General features: G+C 40.5%; 1 pseudogene; it reads left to right on the top strand.

Annotated features, from left to right (window-relative positions):
• The first annotated feature begins 306 nt into the window (after positions 1-306).
• On the top strand, positions 307-5,308 carry LOC109898460 (uncharacterized; annotated as a pseudogene).
• Positions 5,309-8,994: the final 3,686 nt, after the last annotated feature.

Genomic DNA, 8,994 nt, shown 5'->3' with positions numbered 1-8,994 from the left:
AACCACCTTGAAGCCAAGGTGCTACCGCCCCCAAGCGGACTGGTAGACCAAATTTAGTACATTAGCTCTGGTTAAGATTGGAAACTCAGTGGCTCAGTGTTCCATGTCTTTATCTGCAACCGGACTTCCCGGCAATAGATCAAGTTGCAAAAATATTACAATATTATTAAGATGTCATTGTTGTAATTCGAAGGTTGTAATCAACCATAAAACAAAAACAAAGCGTGCGTGCGATATGGTCATAGGAGGAGGGGGGACGAACAAAAGACCTTCCCATGAAAGGTGTGTCCTGTTGGAACTGTAATTTCCAGTAAGCAATTCGTAGTTGTCAAAACCGCAGCTATTTCTATTTGTGTAAAGTGACAAATGATTGTTATCACTATATAGCGTATGAAGACTATATACTGTATTATAGATTCATTGTTTTTTGTTTGTTCTTTTAAAGGAATGAGTACGTCCTCAAAACTATAATATATCATTGTGTGGGTGAGTGACTTTCTATTTGCTATATCTCTGTGTAATCAAGGGAATCCAGTGGGAAAGTTAAGTCTATTAACAAAAGCAACAACTTTTGACCCACAAAAACCGTATTACTATAAAAAATAACGTATTACGGTAAAAAAAAATATATATACAAAAAAACATAATCACTTCTTCACATTTAGGCTGACATGTAGCCTATTTTAATGTGCAGGAATTTAACAGGAAACATTTTCTCTTTCTGATTTCAGATTGAATTATACTGTGTGGTTTACTCTCAAGTATTCAGCAGCAATGTTTCTATTACTTATTATAGTCACAAACCTTGGGACTTTGATAGCTGATGATGGTAAGCAGTCTTTTTAACACAGCCTATAAATATGTAAGTAGATTTAACCACGGTATTTTTGCCTGATCATGATTAATATTTGACAAGCTTTTTGTTTGTTAATTACTTGTAGCAATGAGTGATGGAAATCTTCAATGCTTCAACGACTATGACGAAACTATGGTTTGTCATTTTACAACTGACAAGTCTGTGACAACTGACAAGTGTGCTGAATACAGCATGACATTGAACAAATTGGACGCACAAAATATGTACGTTTATTATTGTTTAAGTTTTTCTATTGTCGATGTTAATCTCACCAAGAAGTCATATTTCATTTCAAAACTGCATAATTATTCAACTTATTTCCCAGAGGCAAGAATGATTGTACATTCAAGGAAAAGGAGAGGTCCAATGATGTTTCCAAATGTGGATGCTCTATTGATCCAATGCACCTTATTATTGGGGAGGAGTTTAATGTAACACTTTGGAATTCTGGGAAGCGCTTAAATTCCGAAGTCCTCAGTATCAATTACACCAGTGAGTTGCATCTACATATGCAGATTGCTATTTGAAAATGAATTACTGTTATAATGAATATTGCATGAAATTAAACCATGCTTTAATTGATTGATATGTCAAACCATCCCTATCATTGCCCTGTACAGTAAAACCCAAAACCCCCACCATCCAAGATGTGAAACCAACAGAAAATGGGAATTTCCTGGTCAAATGGAAGACAAACTACCCTGATAATGAAGAGTTTTCTAAGAACTTGATTGCCGAATTGAGCTACAGAAAGAAAGGAGAAACAGATGAGGTAAAGGAGGGGGATATAATAAATCCCTCATATTACATCATTCCCCTGTTTGCTATCACATCAGCAAGACAACTTTCCCTCTGGCCCTTTCCTTTGTTCCTACAGGTGTCCAAAAATGAATCAACAACTTCCTATGAATTACTTGGCAGAGACTTGGAGCCAAACACCATTTATGCTCTGAAGGTCAGAACCTATACTGACCGGAGCGGCCGTTTCAGTGACTGGAGTGAAGAGTTTGAATTCACTAACCGTAAGTGATTAAATGAGATTTATCATCCATGGGTTTTCAAACCTTAATTCCACTTTCACCTTGTAGCTCATTGTATATTCTTCTCTGCTCCACAGCTGCATCATCTCGGAAAGTGCTCCAGATTGTCATTGTTTTCAGCTGCATTGCTGTTATCATCATCACAAGTGCTTTGTTTTGGTGCAGTGTTAGGTAAGTTGTCCTGACATGTCTGTAGGTGACAGTATGTCTGTTTCCACAAACATATTTTATTTATTTATTTTTATCTCACCTTTATTTAACCAGGTAGGAAAGTTGAGAACAAGTTCTCATTTACAATTGCGACCTGGCCAAGATAAAGCAAAGCAGTTCGACACATACAACAACACAGAGTTACACATTAAGTAAACCAAACATACAGTCAATAATACAGTAGAAAAATAAGTCTATATACAATGTGAGCAAATGAGGTGAGATAAGGGAGGTAAAGACAAAAAAAGGCCATGGTGGCGAAATAAATACAATATAGCAAGTAAAACACTGGAATGGTAGATTTGCGGTGGAAGAATGTACAAAGTAGAAATAGAAATAATGGGGTGCAAAGGAGCAAAATAAATAAATACAGTAGGGGAAGAGGTAGTTGTTTGGGCTAAATTATAGATGGGCTATGTACAGGTGCAGAAATCTGTGAGCTGCTCTGACGGCTGGTGCTTAAAGCTAGTGAGGGAGATAAGTGTTTCCAGTTTCAGAGATTTCTGTAGTTCGTTCCAGTCATTGGCAGCAGAGAACTGGAAGGAGAGGCGGCCAAAGGAGGAATTGGTTTGGGGGGTGACCAGAGAGATATACCTCCTGGAGCATGTGCTACAGGTGGGAGATGCTATGGTGACCAGCGAGCTGAGATAAGGGGGGACTTTACCTAGCAGGGTCTTGTAGATGACCTGGAGCCAGTGGGTTTGGCGACGAGTATGAAGCGAGGGCCAGCCAACGAGAGCGTACAGGTCGCAGTGGTGGGTAGTATAAGGGGCTTTGGTGACAAAACGGATGGCACTGTGATAGACTGCATCCAACTTATTGAGTAGGGCATTGGAGGCTATTTTGTAAATGACATTGCCTAAAGTCGAGGATCGGTAGGATGGTCAGAGTATGTCATAGGATGTTTTTGTGTTGGTTAAGGGCAGTCAGGTCTGGAGAGAACCAAGGGTTATATCTGTTCCTGGTTCTAAATTTCTTGAATGGGGCATGCTTATTTAAGATGGTGAAGAAGGCATTTAAAAAAAATAACCAGGCATCCTCTACTGACGGGATGAGGTCAATATCCTTCCAGGATACCCGGGCCAGGTCGAATAGAAAGGCCTGCTCACTGAAGTGTTTCAGGGAGCGTTTGACAGTGATGCGTCGAGGTCGTTTGACCGCTGACCCATTATTATTATGATATGTTATCATACAGCTTCATATTGGCCCTATAGGCTTTCAAATCCTCCTATTTTCCCCCTCTGCAGACTCAAAACCAAGTTGTGGGATAATATTCCTAAATGTTCAAACCCAGACCTATTGTATATGGTTCCAGCAGTACCTAAGGTGAGGCTCTATCTCTAATTATAAACTGGGTGGTTTGAGCCCAGACCATATACCATGGGTATGACATTTTTTTTTTTTACTATTCTAATTACATTTGTAACCAGTTTAGAATAGAAATAAGGCACCAGCAGTTTGTGCTGTATGGCCAATATACCACGGCTAAGGGCTGTGTCCAAGCACTCCGCGTTGCGTCGTGCTTAAGAACAGCCCTTTGCCATGGTATATTGGCCATTTACCACACCTCCTCAGGCCTTCCTGCTGAAATATTCTGTTTAAATAAACTGTAAACCTTCATTACTTTCCTACTGTAATTGCTTCCATTTGTGTATTTGCATTTAGTGATGTTTGTTCTCCACCACAGGTATTGTCTCCTCCCAAAATACTTTTATCCTCCATCTATGTTGATTCTTCAAAAATGGACACTGAAGAAAAAACATGGTGAGCATATTGATGCAATATAAACATAGCAAAATTAAAAGGTGTCTTCGGTTTCAGTCTTATTCGCGTGGACAGTCAAGTCCTTGCAATGAAAATACTCTTTAACTTTCCCGCTGGTCTTTTCCCTACAGGACAAACCCCGCTACAGTAGATGGGAGCAGTGGAAGAGGCCGTGGCTCAGAGCTTGACTCATCGTCTTCCCTGGGTCATGCCCACACATGTTCCATGAGCCCAGAGCCTAGTAATGTGCAGATCATTAGCCATCTTCAAGAGGCCCTGAGCAAAGTCTTTCCCTGGAATTTTGATGGGAAACCTCAGTCATTGCTTTTAGCCCCTCCTATGACAGATGATGGTACACAAATGAACTGCCCTGAGTCAAATAGAGATATTGGTGTGTGTTCATCTGACTACAATCCTCTTCATTTCATGAGTGAGTCTGGAGGCTCTTGTTACAACAATATTACCTACTCCCCCTCAGTGCCCATCAACTCCCTTCAAGAGTTAACACCAAGCAAGACGTCCTCATTTCCTACGCGGCCTCTGCTCTTTTGTAACTCCTCCTACTATTCTGGTGAGGCTGAAGTGTTGAGAAATGGCCATCCACAGCTGTTTCTTGGTACTGGTCAACAAGACCTTAACTTGTCCACTAACTGTGAACCCCTCTTGCAAACCGACAATTCATTTCACCCGTGTGATGGCGCCAGTGATGATTCAGAGACTACCACGTCATCAGAGGACACCAGTCTGATCTACGGTTCTAACGTGTCCGATGTTATCAGTGTCGTTGCTGGATATCAGAGCTTCAGTGAGGTGGTTGGTAAGGACAGTGAGAGGGGAACTGATGCCTTCATAGATGTGCCACTGCCACTTAAGGGTTTCCAGGATGTGGACAGAGAGCCTCTGATTTACGATGTGGATCCATGTTACCACAGCCTGCCTGACCCTGGATGCAGCCGCCCCCCCGAGTGATGGCAATTATCAGGCTTTACAGAGCCTGGGACAAAATTGCCCAGATCAGTGGGTTTCAGACAAACTGCTGAACAAGTGTCTGGAGACTGAGATCCCTCAAAGCTCCATGGGGAACATGCCTCTAAATGTCATACCCAACTCACAGGGAGGACAATGTCAGATACCTGGAAGTCCCTTTCTTACTGCTTTCTGTTCAGACCAAGCCATGCAAATAGACAATGACAGCTCTTATCATTGTGTGTGATTATACGGTAGACACTTTTGCACTTCACAATTTCTTTTATTTTGGGGACTTGAGCTCATATATATATATATGTTTTTTCTATATTATACAAACAGTTTGAATACCATTCTGCCATGAAAATGCTGTAGTCTCAAGTTCAGAAATGTTCCATTTTGGATGTACTGCTTCTGTAAATAAACAATTGTCTGTGGGAAACTGCAACAGTTAATTGTTGAAGAGATACAACATGACTTGTCTTTGCCTCATCTGTCTGAAACATGTTGTTCATCAAAAAAATAAGGATGTGTACTTCAGTTGAAATACTGAGCAATAACATCTAGATTACACATCAAGGTTGTCAAACTAGTCTCCAGCCTCTAAAAGTTACTTCTCTTCTAATGGCTTCCCAAAATAGTCAAAAAGTCAGACAGTTTCATTGCATCTGATGCTTGATAGACAAAATAGTGTTAACAGTACAACCCTCAAGCATGAGGTTGAATTTCTGAAGAAAAAAGTGGTAGGCCTAGTTCCTTATTGCGTTGTTTCTTGAAACAAGTACATTACAGCTTCCATGGAAATACACGCCCACAAAGTAGAGCCAGCCTCTGATGTCATAGATGTGTTGCGAATCAGGTTAAACAAAAAAAATGGCTTTGTTTAGGGTTATTTTCTGAGGATGAAGTTCATGTTTTGTTTAGGGTTATTTTCTGAGGATGAAGTTCATGTTTTGTTTAGGGTTATTTTCTGAAGATGAAGTTCATGTTTTGTTTAGGGTTATTTTCTGAGGATGAAGTTCATGTTTTGTAGTGTTTATTGTAGAAAACATAAACACTTTTTTCCCTTCAAAGCTCTTTGCTTAACTGGTGAAGCTTGAATAAAGACTACCTGACTAGTGACACACATAGCGATGGTTTATCATGCAGAAAATTGTGAGGCGTTTGCCAGTTTAACCATCAATAATATTATACGGTTGCAATGACTGAGGCATTCAGCATCATTTCTTTCACAGTATTGTGGCGGTTTTGTGACAGGATGTTTTTGAACAAAGGCCAAGATAGAAGTGTGGAGACACCGGAGAGGATTGTGTAAGGCCATTTTCACAGTGCCACAGGTCTGCTATGCCAACTTGTCATATATTGTGCAAGCATACAGGAATGCATGGTGGCATTCACAGCTATGTCATACTTCGAATACTGTGGACAGGCAATGCAAGTGATGGAAATTACTTTTCACAGGCTTCATTGCAAAATTGAATTTTGTTGAGGATAAAAAGGCAGCTCAAAGGTTTTCTTGAAAATGTGTCATGGGCACCACTTTCTGTCAATAGCTCAAATACCTATGTACTTCTCTGTGTTGCAGGTATGTTAAGCTTCGGTCCAGGTAGTTTTAGAAATACCAGGTGAGCACTTGTAGATTCCAATAGGTAATGTACATTTCAGGACTTATACCACACATTCTTCTTTATGTTTGTATGCAAAGGATCAAGTTGCACAATTGACTAGAAAATAGCACAAAGGAAGAACACTTTAGGATTCTGATTATAATGCAATCAATACTCAATTACCTGTGAAGTACTGTGGGACCTCTGGTGCCCTCACTGGTCCCGCGCTTCTCTAAGGTCGTCATCCACCTCTATGATTTATGGGCCCTGCTCTTGAACCTTGCTTGGAAAACAAATGAACTGTAGTGATGTCACATCTTCCTGCCAGTGATCAACATTAAAATGTCCTTTTTAGAGGGAGAAAATATATATCACTTTTATGGAGTACTAACAATTAAATCACTTTTATCTGGTTCTTTTTAGCTTTCTAGCTAAATTGTTGCAAGTGTAATACAATGTTTGACATAGATGCATTTTAAGGTGAGCATTTGTAATGAAAATATTTTAGGCTGAAAGTCTGCATCACCTTTAGCAATATGTACCCAGTGGTGTAAAGTACTTAAGTAAAAATACTTTAAAGTACTTCTTAAGTTGTTTTTTGAGGTATCTGTAGTTTAATTTACTATTTATATTTTTGTCAACTTTTACTTTTACTCCACTACAATCCTAAAGAAAATCATGTACTTTCTACTCCATACATTTTCCCTGACACCCAAAAGTACTCAATACATTTTGAATGCTTAGCAGGACAGGAAAATGGTCTAATTCACACATATAAAGAGAAAACCCCTGGTCATCCCTGCTGCATCTGATCTGGCGGACTCAATAAACACAAATGCTTTGTTTGTAAATTATATCTGAGTGTTGGAGTGTGCCCCTGGTTAACTGTAAATTTAAAAAGCAAGAAAATCGTGCCGTCTGATTTGCTTCATATAAGGAATTTGAAATGGTTTATACTTTTACTTTTGATACCTAAATATATTTTAGCAATTACATTTACTTTGATACATTTACTTCTGGTGACTTTCACTTGAGTTATTTTATATGAAGGAATCTTTACTTTTACTCAAGTATAACAATTAGGTACTTTTTCCACCACTGTATGTACCACACCTTTACTATGACGTACAGGACCAGAAAGGACTTGCAATAGAAAACAGCACACGCAACCTATTGCCATGGTAGGAAAAAAACGAGAAGTGCATTATCATGAGGATGCAAATGTCTCTGCTTGGACTAAGTTAACATATCCGTTTCCTGCATCTAAGAAAAGAATAACCGCAACAGTATAGGTGCTACCTGACAGTCTTTAGAAAGGAATAGTTGAAATAGGAGTTGAATTAGAGTACTTTTTATTGTAGGATCAACATTACGGTTTCCTTCATTCTAATCTAAACTGGGGCCTACAGTGGTATTTTAGCACCATCTCCTGAGCATAATGTGTATTGCATGTCGTTGTCCCACACAATAACCTCTGATATTGAATATGCAATCTAGAACTTCAATTCCCAGTAAAAAAATCTAATGTTGCACTTGCCCAGTGACATATACCAACACTTTGGAAGACACAAACTGAAGAAGAGGTACAAGTAAGCGCACTAGCTGGTTTAAATTGAAAAAATCTGATTGTGTTTGTACCTTCTCGTTACCACAGAGGACAGGAACTCATTGCAAATAGGTTACTTATACCTAATATACACTGCTCAAAAAAATAAAGGGAAAACTTAAACAACACAATGTAACTCCAAGTCAATCACACTTCTGTGAAATCAAACTCTCCACTTAGGAAGCAACACTGATTGACAATAAATTTCACATGCTGTTGTGCAAATGGAATAGACAACAGGTGGAAATTATAGGCAATTAGCAAGACACCCCCAATAAAGGAGTGGTTCTGCAGGTGGTGACCACAGACCACTTCTCAGTTCCTATGCTTCCTGGCTGATGTTTTGGTCACTTTTGAATGTCTACAACCCCCACAAGTGGCTCAGGTAGTGCAGCTCATCCAGGATGGCACATCAATGCGAGCTGTGGCAAGAAGGTTTGCTGTGTCTGTCAGCGTAGTGTCCAGAGCATGGAGGCGCTACCAGGAGACAGGCCAGTACATCAGGAAACGTGGAGGAGGCCTTAGCAGGGCAACAACCCAGCAGCAGGACCGCTACCTCCGCCTTTGTGCAAGGAGGAGCAGGAGGAGCACTGCCAGAGCCCTGCAAAATGACCTCCAGCAGGCCACAAATGTGCATGTGTCTGCTCAAACGCTCAGAAACAGACTCCATGAGGGTGGTATGAGGGCCCGACGTCCACACCGTGCAGGACTTTTGGCATTTGCCAGAGAACACGGGCAAATTCGCCACTGGCGCCCTGTGCTCTTCACAGATTAAAGCAGGTTCACACTGAGCACATGTGACAGACGTGACAGTCTGGAGACGCCGTGGATTACGTTCTGCTGCCTGCAACATCCTCCAGCATGACCGGTTTGGCGGTGGGTCAGTCATGGTGTGGGGTGGCGTTTCTTTGGGGGGCCGCACAGCCCTCCATGTGCTCGCCAGAG

This window comes from Oncorhynchus kisutch, linkage group LG10 (genome assembly GCF_002021735.2).
Source record: "Oncorhynchus kisutch isolate 150728-3 linkage group LG10, Okis_V2, whole genome shotgun sequence".
Classification (NCBI taxonomy): Eukaryota; Metazoa; Chordata; class Actinopteri; order Salmoniformes; family Salmonidae; genus Oncorhynchus; species Oncorhynchus kisutch.
This window is presented reverse-complemented; position numbering and strand designations above follow the sequence as displayed.